At 46.8% G+C, this 13,033-nt stretch overlaps 1 protein-coding gene across 3 annotated transcripts in view; it reads left to right on the plus strand.

The window, feature by feature from the left end:
• The first annotated feature begins 1,109 nt into the window (after nt 1-1,109).
• Nucleotides 1,110-13,033, plus strand: part of PDZD2 (PDZ domain containing 2) — a 201,973-nt gene continuing 190,049 nt past the window's right edge. For 2 of the 3 annotated variants that reach the window (XM_059837117.1, XM_059837119.1), the window contains exon 1: nt 1,125-1,146. The gene's annotated coding sequence lies outside the window, so the exon portion shown is untranslated. Of the gene's footprint in view, nt 1,147-13,033 lie in introns of all 3 variants that reach the window. The other variant, XM_059837120.1, reaches the window with a different exon arrangement.

Below are 13,033 nucleotides of genomic sequence, written 5' to 3' on the forward strand. Positions count from 1 at the left end.
CGTGTGAAAGGGGTCGGGTTTCTTCTCCCGCTGAATGCTATGGCCTCGGCGACGCCACGCACCTCGCTGCTCTGCACGGAGGGTGGTCGGGAGTGTGCTCTGCAGTACTGTTCTCTTTGCATGGAAGCATTATGCATTCACAGGACAATTCAGCTCAGCTCACAGCGTCATTCCCGTGCTGAAGAGTCCTAAGGCACTGCCTGGTGTCTTGTGGTGAGCCTGTCACTGCAACAAGTGCCTGTAGACAACCCTCTGCTCTAAACGCTGAGCTTGATTTAGTTATCAGCCCAGACATTGCCATCACGAGCAATCATCTTCAAAGAAGTGATAGGCAGAGCATCTGGGCCAAATTGTAACGTGATTACCTGACAGAGTCTTTAATAAAGACAATACTTTAGAGACACTTTGGTTGATCTGAATTCTTTTTCTTTTTCTTTTTTTTTAAATTTAATTTTAGAACAGCAGCGCTGGAAAAACACTCCCTAAGCCCTGTACAGGGCCATGAGTCAGGAGAGGATTTTCGCTTGAAAGAAAGCAGAGACACTGACCATTCTCTTTTGCAGTGCTTAAGGAACGCAGACCTGAAAAAGCAACTAAACACTTTAAGAATGCAGTTTTATTTTGATAATCTTGAGGTTTCTATTAAAGGAAAAAAAGAACTTTATTAAAATATTAGAAAGGATCCGCTTAGATTAAAAAAAAAAAAAAAAGTGTAATTCACTGTTCTTTTAAATCATCCTTGGAACTAGCACTGCCCGCTGAGCGAGAACCGAAGATAAAAGCGATACAAGGAAAGCGTTTAAAAGACTTGAAAAAATCCCGATGTGCCCTAAAACATTAAAACCCTGGCAGAGAGCAACGCCTGCTCGGCGGGGGCCGCAGACGCCGGGCAGCTCCTGCAGCGCCGGCCGGCCCCCGCAGCGCGATCCGTGCCCGGCCCAGGTGTCCCGCGAAGGGAAGGAGGGCGGGAGCCCCGCCCGCCCCGTCGGGCCGCCCCTCGCGGCATCCCCGCGCTCCCGCCCCGCCGGGGCCGCCCCCGCCGCTCCGCGGGCCGGGCCGGGCGCTCCAGCCGGCGAGGCAGCGGCGCCGGGCCGGGTGCGCCTGCCCCGGGCACGCCGGGCAGGTGTCGGGCCCCGTCCCGCCGAGGTGAGTGGGGAGCGCGGCGCGGGGGCGGCGGGGGCGGCGGGGCCGGGGCTGCCCCGCCGGCGGCTTCTCTCCCGCGGGGTTGGGCTGGGCTGGGCGCTGCGCTCCCCCCGCGCTGCCGCAGCGGGACGCGGGGGCTGCATCGCCCGGCGGTCGCTGTGGTTATCCCAGCATCGGCACTGGGGGCTGCATGCCCCGGCGGACGGCGAGGCGCAGCCCCCTCGCCGCTGCCTCTGGGGCTGCATCTGCCGGGGGTCGTGGGTGCCTCCCCCAGTTGGCTGGGGGCTCCGTGTCCCGCGGGAGGGCAGGGTGCATCTCCCCACCCAAGGCCTGAGGCTCTTCATCTTACCCAGAGTTGTTTGTGCGGGTTAGCAGCCCCTCCTCCATGTGTCAGTGGGATGCCTCCCCCGTGATCCCTGGGGCTCCATGCCCAGGAGAGCTGAGGGTCGCATCCCCTCGGGAATGCGTACCCCATCATGTTGGGAGCTCAGTCCCCAGGAGGCTGGTGAGTTGCTGGAGTACATGCCCAGGGGCCAGGGGTGTCCATCACTCTGTAGGTCAATGGGGCAGGTGTTGATAGGGTCCGTCCTGCCGGGGTTGGTGGGGTTTCATTCCTCTGGGGGTCAGTGGGCCATATCCCCTGATCTGGGGGTGCTTGTTGGGTCTCTGACCAGCCCTCGCTCTGCTATTCCTGGCGTGCCTGCCTGGGGGGCGAGGGGCAGCTCCATCGCCTGCTGTGACACTTTGTCCTATCTCCCGGCGTTGATTAGGTCATGTTGTGACAGTGCCTGTTACTGTCTTGCAGTACACAGGACCCGGGGATGTGAGGAAGAGGGGCTGCTGTTGCGGAAAAAACAGCAACCACCCCCCACTTCCATGTACAGAGCAGTTTAATAAAATCAGACAGCATGAAGCATGTGGCCGATTTTTCCCCCCCCAATCATCAGAAGGTAGTTCTCTGTGTCATTAAATACTCCTGTTCGCACAAAGCAGACTGTGATATATGCAGTATTGTAAGCCGGGGAGCAGTTGTGGATGAGATATGTAAGAGGAAAACATCAAGAGCTGACCTCAAACTCTGAAGTTAACTGTGCTGCCTCTCCTTCGGGTGGCCTGGGGTGCTCTCTTCAACCTGTCTCAGTTTGTAGCTACCTGACCATTCTACGTGGTCGTAAAAGGCTCCGATGCCCCTTTGAAGGCACCATAAAGCTGTAAATGGGCTTAATATAGCCCATCCCGTTAACCTCAGTGCTTTCCCTCGGTATCCTTTTAATGAGCAGCAATGCTCGTGAATTTCTCTCAATTCAAATTGGGCTGTCAAACCTTCTCTGCCTCTGGCTGGGAAAGAGCGCTGTGAAGGCTTGGGAGAGGAATGGTCCCAGAACTGCCTTCAGTCCCTCGTCCCTGGGGGCTGCGGGAGTGTGTGGGGGATTGCCAGGAGATGTTGGTCTGGCCAGTGCAGTGGCAGCGGGTTCAAGCACTGCCCCTGCACCAGCCTCATGTTTTCAGTGGAGACATCAGAGTTAGCCTTCGTTTTACTGCTGGCAGAGGGGCAGTTGGAGTGGCTGTGAGCAGGTGTTACCAGAGTGCTCCACCACCTTGGTGCAGGCTCCTTCTGCCTTCATTTTAAGGCACACTGCAATGCCTGTACACCCTCTGCAACTCTCACGTTAGTGTGCAGGATGCATGTCCTTGCAAATGCCGTGCTAAGCCCTTGGGATGACTCACAAACTTTTGTTGAGTGCCTGCTCCCTCTCTTGCATGGGTCTTTGCACTCGATGAATTATCTGGGTAGCCAAAGCTCATGCCAAGTGGAAGAAGAGCCTGTGATATTACCAATATTACTGAGTTAATAATTTTCTGAAAAACAAAATGCCTGAACTCAAATAGAATGGAAAATGTGTCTTTGAAGTCTTTTTTTTCTTTAAAATTATTCAGTGCCTAGCCTGGAGGAAATCTGTTTTTTTAAACTTTTATAAAACTCACGAACATTTTATAGAAGTGGGAAGGATTTCTCTTCTCTTCTCTTCTCTTCTCTTCTCTTCTCTTCTCTTCTCTTCTCTTCTCTTCTCTTCTCTTCTCTTCTCTTCTCTTCTCTTCTCTTCTCTTTTCTCTTTTCTCTTTTCTCTTTTCTCTTTTCTCTTTTCTCTTTTCTCTTTTCTCTTTTCTCTACTTTGGTTTTCATGACATGAGGTCTTTTCTATGCTCCCTTTGAAATGTTGACAGGGCAATGCTAGTCTAAAATCTTGATGTGTGAGATGTTTAGTCTGGTGTACCAGCTCCTGAGCTGGCAAATGCAGCTGCCAGCAGCTCTGCCAGCAGCACAGCAGAGCTGGGTCCAGCCAGGGATGCCCAGGCCTCTCAGGGTAGAAATGAAGGCACTGATTGTCTCAAATGAGTTGAAGTAGGGAGAGAAGGTGAGAGTCTAAGTGGTATTGAAAAGGATTTCCTGGGAATGCAGAGAGCTGCAGCTATCTTGTGTGGCAGGTATCTACTGCAGGGGTTATTTGGCAATGCTGGTGACATCAAACCTTAATGTTGTAAGGGTCAAATTTAAAAGCTATTGCACATCTTCATGATATTACCATAGGTGTTTTACTAGCTTTTCAGTAGGTTTATGAAATATTGAACATCTCTGGGCAGGATTTTGGCTGGGTGCAAGAGTGCACACTTGTGTTGGGAGGTAGGGAATGCTTTAATATGAGGTCCATCTGTCTTAATTCATCTGCACAAGCATTGGGAAATGCTTCCTGTCTTTTAAATCCAAGTCATTACATCTGTGGAAAAAACCCCTTTAAAAAAAATTATAGTTCTTGTACACTGCACACTTTGTGTCCTGAAAGGACAGTTGAGTTGCCCTAAATGAAAAGGTCTGGGTTTCACCACAGTAATATGTGAAAAGGTCTTATAATGCAGACACATTTCTAAACTGTTCTGAATGTTGTTGCTAAAAGTAGCTTCTTTACTATATTTGTACACATTTCTATACTAGCTAATATTTCTGTATATTATTATTGTCTGCAGTATGGAACTTGTTCTCTTGCTGGGTTTCCTGCAGGTGTTTGTGGGTGCTCTGTGTAACATTATAACCTGAAATGAGTTCAAAGCCCTCATAAACTCCATTAGACAAGTGTAGAATTTAAAAAACAAAAAAGAAAAAAGGTAGTTTTAACTGGGCCATGTTAAGTCAGGAAATACAGAGGCTGAGGCTCCAGCAGCAATATTAACTTGGCTGCAGTACACATCCTGTAAGCTCTTTCATGACATACACCTCATAATGTAAACAGGAATAAGCACGTAGATTAACGTATGCAGAGAATGAGTAGAAAAGAGTGTTTTCATGGGTTTGCCCCCCTTGTCCCTGTGACAGCTGGGTCTTGCACAGAGCCTGGGAAAGCCTGGCACTGCCTCACACCAGGCTAAGCAGTGTGTCCAGTGCTGACTCAGGCATACCCGACTGCTGATGGGGTGAGAATAGCAGCAGCAAATGAGTAATCTGGGGTCTGTTTCTGTCAAAACAATAGCACGGTAATGAAGTGCATTTTGTTCTTTAAGGTCTGAGTTGTAGCATGTATGATGCTTGAGCGTTCCCTCTTGTGCCTCTCCCCGCTGGCGTGTCTGGCCCTGCTGAGGCTGCTGTGGTTTAATGAAGTGCAGTGGCTTCACTTTGGTGAGCCTCAGCTTTCTGCTTCTATTACCCACGTGTTATAGTAACAGCTCTCCCGGCTAATTTTAACTAGATCATGTACAAAAGTGATTAAATGAATATTGTACTTTAATACAGATCTTGCAATGGAGCAAGCAGTATTGCTCTTTCTATGATGTTGTCTTAATTAAAAACTGTATTAATAATATATTTCACTGAATTGATAAATTTAGCCTGAAGGTCACATAGTCTAATATGACCTTCACCATGTCACAAGACATTATATCTTGTGCAGTTACCACTGCTCTGAGCTGGAGATTTGCATGCGATGTGGTGTCATCTAGGGCAGAGTCTGTGGTCCTTCAGCAGCAGCTTCCAGCAATGACAGAGGTGGTCTGGGTGAATAAAATTAATTTATGGGTCCTCTCCAGGAGAAAACAATTATCCTTTTCTGTCTAAAAAGGGCTCCTAATCAGTATCAGCACACTGATATTGCTGCCTTGCTGTGACATTGTAAAGCTCTGCAAGGGAGGTGGGAGCAGCTGTAATACTGCAATCTAATACTTCTCCTCTGATACCTGCCTAATGGCACCTCCTCTTCAGTGCAGCCTCCCAAGGATGCTGCTGGAGCATTGTCATAAGCCATGCTGTTGAGCTTTAATTTCATTATTGTTCGATTTGGCCAGCATTTTATTCACTTTCTCTGCAGTGTTAGACAATTTGCAAAGAGAGTTAGTAGCTGGGTGGGTAACAGCACTTACTGTGTGCACTTAAGCTAAATTTCTCTCAAAATGGAATTGTATTAAAGTAATTTGGTAAAACTTTAAAATTACAGTGAGGCTGCTTTTGATAATAATTGAGTTGTTCCCCCCAACTAACTGTGTTTATTAAAATTATCATGACCTCACACAGAATGGTTCAAATCAAACTGTGTGTCTGAATCCCACTGGATTTTGGTTCTGGATATTTTTGCTGTGTGGAAAAGGAAGGTAGGCACTGCTTTGGGGTCTCACCATGGTGAATGGCCAGCTGTCCCCTGTCAGCTCTCACAAGGGGAACAGTACCTGTCAGGATTTGTGCTGGGGGACTTGTCAGAAAGAACAGCATTGAAAAATGAGAAAACCATGGAAAATAGTCTCTTAACTACATTAAAGATTTGTGAAACTTCTGTCATTCTGCAAAAAAACCCTGTAATTTTTACACAGTGGAGCTGTCCTCCCTGACTCAGACTGGGAAAAAGACCTATTCAATGTTACATTTTAATCATATACAACACAAAGACTTTTGCTGTGCTGTTTAAAATCCAGCTTTCTTTCAGGCTGTGTTCTGCCGGGATGTTTTCATCCAAAACGGACTGCTGAGGCTGACAGGAACAGTCTGAAAAAGCAGCTCTAACCTTCCTTCCTGACACTTCAATAGTGACACCCACTGTGGGAAACCAGGGCATAAATGCATTAACGCTTGTCACTGGGGAGAAAATCCTCTCCATGATGGGGACCAGAAGAGAGTGATTCCTAGATTCATGATACAAATTGATTCATTATTTATTTCAATCAAAGTCTGTAGGTGCTGCTACAATGAAAAATTAAAGTGCACTTTACAGGATACACATGAGCTGACACCCTGCCAAACCCAAAGCCTTCCTGACCTACAAAATGAAGGAGAGCTTTGATGCTTCCTCCACTTTTTGCAAATTCTCAGACAAACAGTCTTTGTCCAGAATTTCAACAGAGGTAGGACCTCCTGAAACAGATGCCAAACCCACTGTGTTCACTGTTGCCTTCCAGGGAAAACATCCTGCTCTTGCCTCCTGGTATTACAGATCTGCATGAGAGCAGCCCAGCTGCTTGGTCTCCTGTAAACACTTTGGACTTCACTAGGTGTCCTCTCATCTGTGCCACCATCCTATTGTATGTTGTGTAAGTTCAGCAAAGCTCTCATCTTCCCAGATGGGTAGGTAAAGGACAGCTTGTTTCCTGCTGGAGCAGGGTTTTTCCGCTCCTCCAGCTGTATGCAAATACAACACTTGTATAAATCAGTAACTGTGATTTGACTGAAGAAACACACTCCTGCTTCTCTCTCTGCTTACAGGGCAAAAGCGTTTGCCTGGTGGTTTGCCTGGTGGTGTGGGGAAAGTCTAGCTTTAATAATGATCTGTGTATTTTACTGGATGTGCTGGTCTTAGTCTCACCGAATGGCCAGGATTGGAAGGAACCCGAAAGGTCAGGGAATTCCAACCTGCCTGCTATGGACTGGGACATCTTTCACTAGATCAAGTTGCTTCCAATTCCATCCAACCTGGCCCTGAACACAGCTTCTCTGGGCAATCTGTTGAAGTGCATTGCCAACCTCACAGCAAGGAATTTCTTCCTAATACGTAATCTAAATCTTCTCTCTTTCAGTTTGATGGAATTCCCCCTTGTCCTGTCACTACAGAACTACACAGTCTCTCTCAATCTTTCTTGCAGGCTCCCTTCAGGTCCTGGAAGGCCACAATTAGGTCCCACCCCACAGCCTTCTCTTTCCCAGGCTGAACAATTCCAAGTCTTTCTGTCTTTCCTCATAGGAGAGATGCTCCATCCCTCTGATCATCTTGGTGGCCTCCTCTGGGCTGACTCCAGCAGGTCCCTGTCCCTCCTGTGCTGGGAGCCCAGAGCTGGATGCAGTGCTCCAGGTGGGTCTCAGCAGAGCAGAGCAGAGGGGCAGAATCCCCTCCCTGCCCTGCTGCCCACAGGGCTCTGGATGCAGCCCAGGACACATTTGGCTCTCTGGGCTGGGAGTGCCATGGCAGGGCATGTGCAGCCTCTCACCCACAGCACCCCAAGTCCTTCTGGGCAGGGCTGCTCTGGGGCTGCTCATGCCCAGCCTGTGCTGGTACCAGGGGATGTCCCAGACCAGGTGCAGCACCAGCACTTGGCCTTGTTAAACCTCATGGTGTTCCCGTGGGCCACTCCTTGAGCTTTTCTGAGTTCCTCTGGATGGCATCCTGTCCTTCAGGTGTGTCAAACCACCTCAGCTTGGTGTCACCTGCAAACTTGGTGAGGATGCAGTTGATCCCTTAATCTATGTCATAAATAAAGATAATAAATCACACTGGTCCTAGTACAGACCACTGAGGGACTCTTCTTGTCAGTGATGTTCATCAGGACTCTGAGCCACTGACCACTACTCTCTGGATGGAACCTTCTCACCAGCTTCTTATCCATCTAACAGTCCACCCATCAAACCCATGTCTCTCCAATTTAAAGAGAAGGATGTTGTGGGGGATCATGTCAAAGACTTTACAAAAGTCCAGATAAATGACATCTGTAGTCCTTCCCTTGTCTGCTGATGTGGTCATTCCATCACAGAAAGTCACTGGGCTGGTCAGGCAGGATTCACCCTTGGTGAAGCTGTGTTGGATGACCCAAATCATCTCCTTGTCCTCCAAGTGCCTCAGCACAGTCCCCGGGAGATTCTGTTCCATGATCTTTCCAGGCACAGAGGTGAGGATGTCAGGTGATTCCTGGAGTCCTCTTTTCTTCCCCTTTAAAAGATGGGTACAATGTTTCCTCTTTTCTGGTCACCTGGGATTTCACCTGACTGCCGTGACTTTTGAAATATCATGAAGAGGGTCTTGCAAACCACATCAGCCAGCTCCCTCAGAGCTCTGGGATACACCTCACTGGGTCCTGTGAACTTACACGTGTGGTGGTGCATTATTTACATTATGTATTCAGGTGGTCACAGACCTGGTCTCTACTTAGAGTGTAGGGACTTTGATCCCCCACAGTCTCTATCCTGCTGTCCTCTATCCACTTGAGGGATGTGGGAAGATAGGTTGCCAGTGAAAACTGATGACTGAGATCCCTTGGGGTATGCATTTCCCAGTACAAAGATCGAAAAGAGACTTGGCACCCATGGGTTTTGAGAAAGCTTCTGTCCAGAGTCTGCAGCAGAACATAAACCCCAAAGGCTCTGCTTACTTAATGCCACCCCAATGCTCTGATGCACACGGTGCAGCTCCTTTGTGTCCCCTGCACTGGGGAGGAGGGTGGATGGCACCCCTGGCAGCCACCTCTGCTCATTGTTGTGCCTGGCTGTCAGCACATCAGCTTTAATCAAGGCTGGCAGGAGCTTCAATGGCGACTGACCTCATGTTAAAGTCCCTGTCTCATCTGAACTCAGTTCCCTTCATGAAGGATTTCAGATGACAAGTGGGACAAGTATTAAAGTTTAACCAGCTGTTCATCTTTAAAATATTAATCCTGTTCTTATGCTTTTACCTGTTTTCCCAGTGTGCCTGGGTTTGAAGGAGTTTCACAAGTGATGACTGCCCAACTTGTGGTCATCCCAGATCTGCAGTGCCAGTTTCCAATTTTCAAGCCCCCTTCACAGGTGTTGCTGCTGGGAACATGCTCACCATGTTTATCTGGGTATACAAATATGCTGAATTCAGGCCAGCTTTCAGTTTTCTTCCCAGGCTCTCAGCAGCATAGATTATATTCCCCTTCTCTTAATCATCTTCCCCACCCTTTATTCTTCCTCCATATGGGTTGTATTTCAATCCTTGACTTCTTGGGGTGAGGAGCTGAGCAGAGAAATGTCTTCATTGCTATGATGGGGTTTGGGCTGCGAGATGACATGTGACACGTCCTATTCCAGCAGGAATCCATTGTGGAGTAGAAAACATCCTCCTATTTATCTTCTGAATAAAGCTACGAGCGTTTCTGCATGGGAAATCTCTCCCGTAGCTCAGCTGGAAATAAATAAATGCAGCAAACAAATGGGTGGCACTATTCCAGAATGCACAGTTATTCAGGTTGGTGCACCGTGGCTGCAGAGAGGTGTGGGGCTCTGGGGAGCAGGGTGTGATGGGCTCAGCTTGGCCTGCAGCCTTGTCTTTCAGGCCTTGTCCACATGCTCATCCAAGGATTTAAACCTCTGTGCAGTGAGTAGTCTGAAGTGTGGTGAATCACAACTCCTGGAGGTGTAGGGTGGAAAAGACCTGCTGGGTCACCTGTGCTTTACTTTCAGGAGGATACTTCCTAATTAAAGCATGACTCGTGATTGCAAGGTGTCTTATTTGGATGGTTGAATAAATTGCTGTCCTCTCTGTGAGATGTGAAAGTGTATTTACTAATGTGCCTGTAAATGTCTCAGCTGTGAGGTTGTTATTTACTGCACTATTGTAATGCAAATGTTTGTGGTTATGTTTGCACTGATCACACAGAGAGTGCACACAAATTTTATTTCTTGCGGTATTTAGGCTTGCTAGTTTTTTTACTTCCTGCTGTATCTGTTCTGTTAGACACTATATCATAGAAATTGCTTGAAGTGTAATTGCCTGTCACTCAAGTGCCATTTTACAATATAGAGCTGTATCAATTAAAAGATTCTTCCTCCTCCAATTCATTTTGATTCTTAGGGGTAGATAGCATTGTTTGTCTGCGGAGCATTCCACTAAACCATTTGGTACTTTGTACATTTATTTACATTTAAATGTATTCCATGTCAAAGGTAATGGCCTGTTGTTACAGTTGCAGAAAGAACATTCCTTGTCAGAGTCTTCTGGCTGGCTGTGGTGCTCCCAGCATGGTGGCAACCTGAGTGCTCCAGTCTGATAGATGTGAAATCACTGGTCGTGATGACTGTGAAATCACAGCCAAAGAGGGGGCAGCTGCCCTCTTCTCATGTGCATCTAGGGTTGGGAGGTAGGGAAAGGTTTAGGTGTCACAGCTGCAAGTTTCTTAAATGAACTGCTTTTTCAGGTTTGTCAGTCTGAAGAGCAGTATGTCCTACATGACTCTTTTGTAGGTGTGGGCAAGCATCAAAATTGGCAGCTCAGTTTGAGAAACACAGGGAAACTGTTTAGAATTGGTATTTCTTGTTTGGAGTGGTCCTCTAGTGGAATCACTTTTCAGTACATACAGACACTGGAAAAATGAAGCCCGTGAGTAGGAGGCCTTGACTGGGGACAGCTTGCTTTGAAATTAATGATTTTATCTGTGGCCTTTTAATATCTCCTGTAGATGGGAGGATAGCTCAGGAGTAATCTCTCTGATGGGAGGCAGGACGTCCGGCTGTTTGGAAGGCATGATATGACATCTTTAGTGTCTCTCCTCAGTGTTCCTAGGGGCTAATCCTACCTTGGGGTAAGGGATGGCCTTAAATTTGATGGAGCTTGGATTAGATGTCAACTGATTTAAGTAGCTAATCTGTAATGAGTAAAACTATTAGTCTGAGTCATGTAGGTATGCAAGGAAATACATTTTGAACTTTATGTACTATTAGATAGTCCAGAAAGTGGACATTATATGAGCTACTGGCAATGATACTGCCATGGGCTCATACTCATAGGGATCTCTGGATCCATTGTTTTGTTGTTGTGGGTGGGAGGGAGGTGGCTGTTCCAAGACCTACTGTAAGCTGCCAAAACTGATTACATTATTATTTTTTTATTTTTAACAAACTAGTTAATCTGTTAAAACTGAACTTCAGGTTTTCTATGGAAGACCTAATACTTGCCTTAAAATCACCTGGTTTCATTTTGGTCTGTAATTGCCTGGAGTTCACCTGGCTGCACTGACTGCTGAAAATGGTTGATATTTCAAGGCCATTGTGTGAGCTCTGAGTGTTAGTGTGTATGTAGGTTTTGTCAAGAGTCAACATCCCTTATTTGGGGGGAAAAAAGATCCACTGGGGGCCATTTCTTATAAAGCCAGAGCAAACCTGGAGCAAAACCTCATCTCTTTTGCAGTCATCTTTTTCTTTCAGCTCCCACTTCCATTTATTTCATGATGCTGTTGGCACTGCAGGGACAGTTTGCTCTTCCTCAGCTGCACTTGGAAACTTTCTGTTTGCTGGGAGGTGCTCTTGGCAGTTTGCATTGAGGAGCAAACTGTGATTTCAGTTTAAATGAACACTGCTTCTCTTAAATAAGAACTTGTTTAAATAAAGTCAGGTTAAAAAACAACTAAGAGTCTTTATGGAAGAGCTTCCAGTTTAAACACGGCCTGGCAGGGATGTGCACAAGCCTGCCAGCATTTCAGAGAGGTGACCCTTTACAGCAGTGTCCCCGTCTCCTTGTTGAAGGTGCTCAGGAAAGAGCAGGTTCTCAGTTTCCCTTAAACATTGCCAAATTTTGAAAGGATAGTGAGAAATGTGGCCTATCTGGTGTTGATAGAAAGTGAATGTCGATTTTTTTCAGAAACCTGCTTGTTTCAGTGAAGAGTGTGTAGGAATAATCATATCTCATGTGTTGGGAAAGGCTTATAAAAGATATCCAGGACAAAAAGCAGCTCCTTATTCTGGGTGCTGGCATGCTTTTTTCTGGCTACCTGCTGTGTCAGGTATAAGCTGCTGCTCAGTCCAGGCCACTGTCTGAAGTGGTGTCCCAGAGGAGTTGTGTGTCCACAGGTGACAAGCCTGGAATAGTAAACCCTCTGCCCGTGCTAGCAGTGCTCTTGTTACTTATTGCTCTGCATTGCAGGAGCCCAAACTGATATCCAAAATATGAGTTCCACCTGCCCCTTAGTTTTTCTGACCACTTTAGTATTTGTAATCCCCCCTTTATGCTCCTGTTGCTATGAAGAAAGGCAAAACAGGCAGGACACCCTGATTATGTGCTCGAGAAGCAATTAAATGGTGTTGGAAATGCTGCCAAAACATGAAAAGCAAAGGAAAAGGACAAGTCTGGGTAAAAAATTATTTTATGTTTCTTATATTGTGTGTATTACTAATAGATGGAAAATTATTTCAGACAAAGCTGTGAATTTTGTTAGCCCTTCTAAAAACACTCAAATTTTTTTTAAAGCTTCCCTGTGAGTATTATGACCAACCTCATTTCACAGCTAGATCATCATCTCAGTTAAATGCAACGGACAAAATCTACAAAACCCAACTGCTTAACATTATAAGCAGTTTGCATAAACATGAATTATTAAGGTCACAAAAGCTCCTAGAAACCAGCTGAAATGAGTGCACTGTTGCATTTCTTTTTTTCAAAACATGCATTAATTAATAAGGGGCTTAATGCCCCAGACTGTTTCTCCCCCCTCCACGCCTCCATCAGATTTTGCTTTCATCGAGTGGAGGGGAAAGTGTCACTTCTCTCTCTTCCTCCTCCCTTTTGTTTGGCTGGAGCACAGGAAGGTGCCAGACTTCATCCTTCACAAGCCAATCATTCACAGCTGTGATACCCTGAAATGCTCAGGCAGGTTGTGTTGGGGCTATTACAACAGCAGCACACCCTCCAGAACAGCC

Source organism: Haemorhous mexicanus, chromosome Z (genome assembly GCF_027477595.1).
Source record: "Haemorhous mexicanus isolate bHaeMex1 chromosome Z, bHaeMex1.pri, whole genome shotgun sequence".
In the NCBI taxonomy this organism is placed as follows: Eukaryota; Metazoa; Chordata; class Aves; order Passeriformes; family Fringillidae; genus Haemorhous; species Haemorhous mexicanus.